The sequence below is a fragment of the Vicia villosa genome, unplaced genomic scaffold (assembly GCF_029867415.1).
Source record: "Vicia villosa cultivar HV-30 ecotype Madison, WI unplaced genomic scaffold, Vvil1.0 ctg.000429F_1_1, whole genome shotgun sequence".
In the NCBI taxonomy this organism is placed as follows: domain Eukaryota; kingdom Viridiplantae; phylum Streptophyta; class Magnoliopsida; order Fabales; family Fabaceae; genus Vicia; species Vicia villosa.
The window spans coordinates 162,335-169,489 of record NW_026705205.1 but is presented as its reverse complement, the minus strand read 5'-3'; the positions used below and the strand labels follow the sequence as shown (position 1 = coordinate 169,489).

Below are 7,155 nucleotides of genomic sequence, written 5' to 3'. Positions count from 1 at the left end.
TTGGGCTTTAGGTGTTGTCGCCACCCCCCTGGCGACAACGTGTTTTTTTTTAAAAAAGTTGCTATTTTGGTAATTATTTTGAAATACTTGTTATTTCTGGAATTTTTAAAAAAAAATTGGTTATTCAAAAAAAAATCGCAAAATTTATTACAAGGTATGTATGTAATGATGTGATTTTCAGTAAGAAATTATGGGTTTTTGTTGTTATGTTCGAATTTTTAGGTTTTCTTAAGAAAAAATTTAGGGCAGAAGATGAACAAAAATAATTAAAATTTAAAAATAATTTTTAGTATCGGTTTTTCAGATGTTAAATTTGTCACAATATTTGGTCAAATTCACCTGTCACAGCTGTTGCACCCCAAAATTTGCCCATCTAATTTGACTTCCACTTGGCTTATGACTTTGGATTCATTTGCATAAATTCTTATCTTTCATTTATTTTAGGGTAAAATCATTCATTCATCTGCATCGTGTGCGGCATTATTAGGTCAATGGTTGGCTTACATATATTGGATTCTTATAAGTTCACCTGATCAAATATTGCTCCGTATGTTGCAAGCTATCTTGGTTCCAGTGTCCTCAAGGAAAGAAGCTTTAGAAGAAATGCATGTTGGAAAAAGAGTGAAATTGAAAATAAGCACGAGTTGACTTTTGGTCAACCGAGTCAACCATGGAGGGCTGAGTTTTGTTGACCGAGTCACATTGACCTATTCTTAGTACTTGGCTACAACCGTGTTTTGGAAGTATTTTATTCAACAAAAAAGGGAAATCACTCATTGTTTATATTTGAAATACAAAAGTCAAATTCAAGTACAATCACATACTACAAGGAATTCAATTACAGAACTGTCACAAAAGGGAACATGAAGCTACATGAAAATCCATGTTGATTGAAAGTCAAACAAAATTTCTAAAAAGCCTATTGTTTCCAAGTCTCCAGCTTCACCACCTCCCATCACTCTTGCTCCTCAAGTCAAGTTCAACTTCGCTTCGTAACCGTAAATCTGCCGGTTCCAACCCGTTTCAATAAACCAGTTCAAGATAGTTTGCAAACCCACAGCCACTCTCTTCAGTTGTTAATAACCTGCAAGGATTCATAGGCAGCCATAAGTTAAACCACTCAAAACCAGATATACACATCCATTCATTTAATATCAATTCTATACAAACTCTAAACCATAACCATACCATCCAGACAAAAATTCATAACATAACACATCAAAACCATACATACATCAAGCCTTTTCCATACAAAAACACATTCCATGGCAGCCCTGCATCATGTCAAAAGAACCATTTCATAACCTAACTCCTCTAACTGCCTTAACCAATTATAACTAACAAGTTCTCTAACCAACTTCCCTAACTGCCAGCTAACCGTTTCTAACCAATTCTTCAGTTTGTTTAATAGAAATACTAACCATTGCAACAGAACCTAATCATCCCATAACAGAAAAACAGAAATATAACCACCTAACAAACTGATAACAGAAAATGCAACTAACCTCTCTACCAGGTTCAATCTTCTCCATCTATTGTATAACAAACTTCTTCAATCAAAGGCTGAGATGCATCCACAACCAACTCTCCAACCTCCTTCAACTCCTATAAATCAGACTTCCCTCCAATTCAGAAGCTCTTCTCCCATTCTTCATCTCTTTCTCTAACCTTCTCCATCATTTCATCATCTTCGACGCCATTCATCTCTCCATTTTCCATCTTCAATCTTCTTCATCGCTTCCCTCTCAACCATTTTTCACCATCTTCAATTCAGAGCCACTTCATTCACCATCTTCAAAACCATCTTCACTTCCTCCATAATTGAAGCTTCACCAAAATCTTCATTTTTTCCTTCTCTTCTGCAACTCGTTCATCATCTTCTCCTTATCTACACATCTCAATTCAATCACCAACAAAAAGAAACAAAAAAAGAGTGAAGAGAAAATCGTAACAGAAACTCTGAGAAAGATAACAAACTTCACCTGCATCTTCGACCATCGCGATTCATAGTTGCAGCAGTCACGAAGCAACTCCATCGTCAATCTTCACTTGCTTCACGAAACGGCATCGCCACAATCGCAAACGATTCTTGAACCTGCTTCAGAAAGTGATCAACATCCAATTTGTTAAACAATCTGCATCACAACAACAACGCATCACAAGCTTCGGTACGCAGAAGGCTGAAGGAGAAGCACGAGCAAGATTGTTCATCGCGGTACGGCGAGATTCTCGTCGGAGGAGAAAGTTGAACTCTTGCCGTCACTGCAAGATACGAGTCGGGAGAACTTAGCGAGAGGGTGAGGGACTTGATTCGAAGGCGATAGTGGCCGGAGATTTGCTGCATCGGAGAAGTTAGAGCTCTCCATTTGCGCCGCCGCGTCCGATGCGTGAGGAGAGAGACGAGAGTGTCCGGTCCGATGAGCTGATTCGTTGGTTTACAGGAGTCGATTAAAACCACCGGAGAAGTGCCCTGGCCGCCGCCGTCGTTGAGTTCGCCAAGACCGTTGAGAGAGAGTGAAGCGAAGAGGATTTGAATCGACGTATTGCAGGTAACCTAATTCCTCTTTCTATTTCGTTTAGTTTTTTGTTTAATTTTATTTAATTAATTAATTTTGGTTGATTAATCTGAATAAAAAGCCTGTAACAAAAATACTCAATTTGGGTCTGTACCATTAGGCCTGCGCTTTGCTTGCTGCACCATCATTTTAGTCATACACCCCCTGTTTCCTTGTGTTTTCAATTAATATTTTAGGTTCCTAATTATAATTTTTCCAACTTCTTTTTAGGTAACAAAATCACTATTTTGCTCATATTGTTTTTAGGCTTTTAATCACAATTTTTGACATATAAAAATGTTCAATAAAAAATATTAGTTTTAGGCTAAATTCCTTTTAATTCTTCATGCTTGATTCGAATTCTTTTTCTCATGTAAAATTCTCATAAAAATAGTATCTTTTAATTCATTTTCGCACTATATTTTAAATCATTTGTTTTCATGTTTTGTGCTATATTTTCAAGTGTTTATGTTAGCCATTTTACACTAATTCTTGTATCGTTATTTACTTGTATTTTTACTTGTAATTTCGATCTCCGCTTATGCTTATATTCTCATGTCGCTTTTTGCTCCTAACCTCTAGGTAGAAACCATGACAACATTAGGACTTAGAAGTTCCCATCATAACATTAGGCTAGTTATTCATTTTAGACTAGTTTTTCATCCCTTTTCCTTTTCAACTTTAAAACACTTAACAAAGGAAGAGGCGAATCACATTAAAAGTGGGAGAGAAACGAGTGGGATTTATTCCCTAATCTGTTTCTCGAACACTTAGTGAGAGAGAAACGAGTGGGATCCATTCCCTAATCTGTTTCTCGATCACTACCTAGAGAAATGAGTGGGATTCATTCCCTAATCTGTTTCTCGATTATTAGAGAAATGAGTGGGATTCATTCCCTAATCTGTTTCTCTATCCATGTAGAGAAATGAGTGGGATTCATTCCCTAATCTGTTTCTTTGACATCATACATTCTATGTGATTCAACTCGCAGATTAAAATCCCTTAAAAATCACCAATCAAAACGTCTAAAACATCTAATAAAGGCTCAGACCTAAATCAAAGTAATGAAGTGGTGCGGAACCTTGTATTGGGTTTTGTTCATCACGGAATTACCCTAAAAGACACAAACCAATCTTCTTTCTCTTGCCTCCGAGGCATTCTTTCTCTATGCCTTCAGGGCATTCTTTCTCCTAATCGGACACGTTATTTCCGCTCCATTCCCAGCTTAAGACTCCAGAGGTCGAGCAGCGGAGTGCGAATGTAACTTCGTCCACTAAAAAACACAAAAACAAACAAAAACTAAAGAGCCGAACTACGGCGCTCTGATTCCTGAAAAGGATACGTAGGCATTAGGTCGCGGGGCCTAAGCGAGCACAACTATTTAAAAACCTTATTTTCCCCGTGTTTCTTTTCTTTCATTTGCATGCATTCCCTTAGTAATTAAGCCTTAGATTTATACACCCTTAGAATAGGACAAACATAAGTGGATCCTGTGGAGTACCACAGACGCGAGGGGTGCTAATACCTTCCCCTTACGTAACCGACTCCCGTACCTTGATTCTCTGGTCGCAAGACCCTGTTCCTTCACCTTAGGTTTCCTGATATTCCTTTCCCTCTTTGGGATAAATATATTGGTGGCGACTCTGTTCATTTTCGCGAGCGTGCGACAACAGCTACGTAAAATTTTAACAGATTTTGACTTACGGAATAGACGAAAGGGACTTATCTGCCTCTAATAAAAAGTTATTGGACCACTTTGACACGAAAAAAAAGTTAAAGGACCAAACTAAACTTAGGGATATAGTTAAGGAACTAAAATGATATTTTGCCTAAAAATAAACTCAATCTATTTTTTATTCACTTATCTATGGTAGATAATGGTATAAATTATTCAAAAATAAATATATGTTTTGAGTTAAAAGATAGTGCATGAAAGTGTAAAATAGTTTTACACTGTCATTCAATAGAGAATCGTCAATATACCATGTTATTTAAGTTTTTTTAAACAAAAGAATGTTTTAATTAAATATATGGTGGTGATTGGTTGACAGTGTAAAAATATTTTATTTTACTGTAATGATCCATTTTCTCATATGTTTTACATGAAAGAAAAATATATTTTAAAAATATGAAAGTGCTACATAGTATTTTATATTTTAATTTTTATAAAAATACTTTAATTGAAAATAATTAAAAAGTAGTTAGTGAAATCTCAAATAAAAATAAACTCAATCTTTTTTTATTGGCTTATCTATTGCTATATGAGTTCATGCAAAAGTGTTAGAGAAAAGTTTTATAAGGAATTATTTTGAGACAACGCACAAAAATATGCACACTCTTATAATTCGAAGTATAAAACATAATTATTGAGCTAGTTTGAGATAAATACATGGACAAATATAATGTGACAATAATTAAAATTTTAAAAAGTAATTATAATTAAAATATTGACTTAATATCTTATTTTGCCTGATATCTTTTATTTAGGATTTATTTTAATTTTTTAATTTTAAAAACAATCATTTTGATCTCTTAATTCTTCAAATCAACTCATATTAAAAAGTCTCGTTAAATCTAGACATAAAAAAAAAAAAAAACAAGCCCATTGTTAGAGAAGTAACTAGTGATTGTGTCCTAGATCTGGATCTACTTTGAGTTGAGAAATGACAAAAACATGATGGATAATCCATTCACAAAATATCTGCCTAAATCAGCATGCTTCGCCACATACTTCATGACCTGAACGGTAAAATTATCACCAAAATTATGTAGCATCTATGAAGCATGGACTCCAACACAGACACTGGAATACGACACGACACGAACACTCTGACACCGATAATGTCAAAAACATAGGACATTGACGCCGCTACATATAAACTAATATTTGAGATACGTTTATCCATATATTATTAAAAGAGTTAAAAAAATATTCTGGTAAAAATTAATGTCTTTAATTCTTTATTGATAATATTGTTTCAATACATATTTAACCCTTTTAGATATGGATGAGATTTGTTCAAAAATCATATAATTGTGTGTTTGAAATAAAGAAAAAAGCAATTTTTTGTTTGAAAAATTTGTCTGAGTTGTTTGACATGTGGTATAAGTGTCATACGAGTGTCGCACACTGATTAAAAGAGTGTCGAAGCAAAGAAAAAACTATTTTTTGGGGACACTTTTCTGACTTTTCCGACACTTATTTGACTTTTCCGACACGTGTCGTACGAGCGTCATATAAGTGTAGGACACCGACGTGTGTCGGACACCTAGAGGTGTCCGTGCTTCATAGTGTAGCATGCAGTTGGAGAAATAAAATCAAACATAAACTCACAAATAAGAAACATACCAAAAAAAGAAGTGTTAAGGCCAAAAAAAGAGGAATCCATAAAGAAGTGTCAAAGACTTTATGAAAAAAGAGGGATCCATAAGCAGAAAAGGGTAGGCTTGTATCCAACATATAACAGGGTTTTTTAAGCTATCTAAATACATTCAAATGCACACACACAGAAGAGTGGGAGATACCAACTGCGAGACAGGAAGTCCTTGCTTATATCTGTAATTTGAATCCACACCATGCACATATAGAATTCATGAATAATACTTCCCTCCAAATTGGCAATGACCTTCTCACTAACATTGGTAGTTACTGCAGAATTGACAGTGACCTTCTCAATGGAAACTATCGGCAGAGGATGTGGCGGTGGCTGCAAGAGCCCTCAAAATTGGAGGTGATCTTCTCACTGGCATTGGTAGTTACTACAGAATTGACGGTGACCTTTTCAATGGAAACTATCGGCAAATGATGCAGCGGTGGCTGCAGGAGCGAAGGTTTGGAAACATTATTGTATTCTGAAGTTGAAGATACAGTGTTGGCATATCGATCTTGTTCATACTGAACCTTTGGAACCGAATTTGTTCTCCTATTTGGAACTTCATTGAAACATGACGTTTTCTCAACTGCATCATTTGGAATAAAAAATAAAGTTCCGCAAGATACTATATAACAAATATTTTAAGACAAAATCTCTGGAAGATACTATGAATTAAAATTACCTTTGTTTTCATCATATCTTTAAGCTTGAGAAGCTTCTCATGAAAATGATTAATTGTATCTTGTTCTTTTTTGTTCATGTATTGTTCCTTAGATAAATCAGATCTGGGTAAAATGCCAGGATTGTGCAGTGTCCTGATACTACTCCCGCCAAAGGTGAAGCACCGTGTAATTCCTAATGGTGCCATATAATAGGCATTTTCCTAATTTCATTTTCAAATATCATGAAATGAGCAACAACTGCATCAACCACACAATACAGCAAAGCATATTTCTTCTCCAAGAAAAGCTTTATGAAATAGCTGTAATTATTATCACAATTAGCATCTATCAGATATTAAGATGGGGAAAATGAGTTTTTGAGAAACCATCTAGTTCTCTATCTCAATAGTGACAAATCAACATATTAATTATTTCATCAAAAATGCATTGTAGTGTGATCCCCACAATCAAGATTGCTATAATTTAAGTGTCAAAACATTCAATAGTCCATTACATGATACTATTAAAGCTTAATTTAGTGAACATCTAGCCCTTAAAAATGTC

General features: G+C 35.0%; 1 long non-coding RNA gene across 1 annotated transcript; it reads right to left on the bottom strand.

The window, feature by feature from the left end:
* Positions 1 to 923: 923 nt before the first annotated feature.
* Positions 924 to 2,525, bottom strand: LOC131628196 (uncharacterized). Its single transcript, XR_009291691.1, has 3 exons — positions 1,983 to 2,525; positions 1,506 to 1,888; positions 924 to 1,084 (listed from the first exon to the last, which is right to left on the bottom strand). It is a non-coding gene; the product is annotated as an uncharacterized LOC131628196 (long non-coding RNA).
* Between the last annotated feature and the right edge of the window lie 4,630 nt (positions 2,526 to 7,155).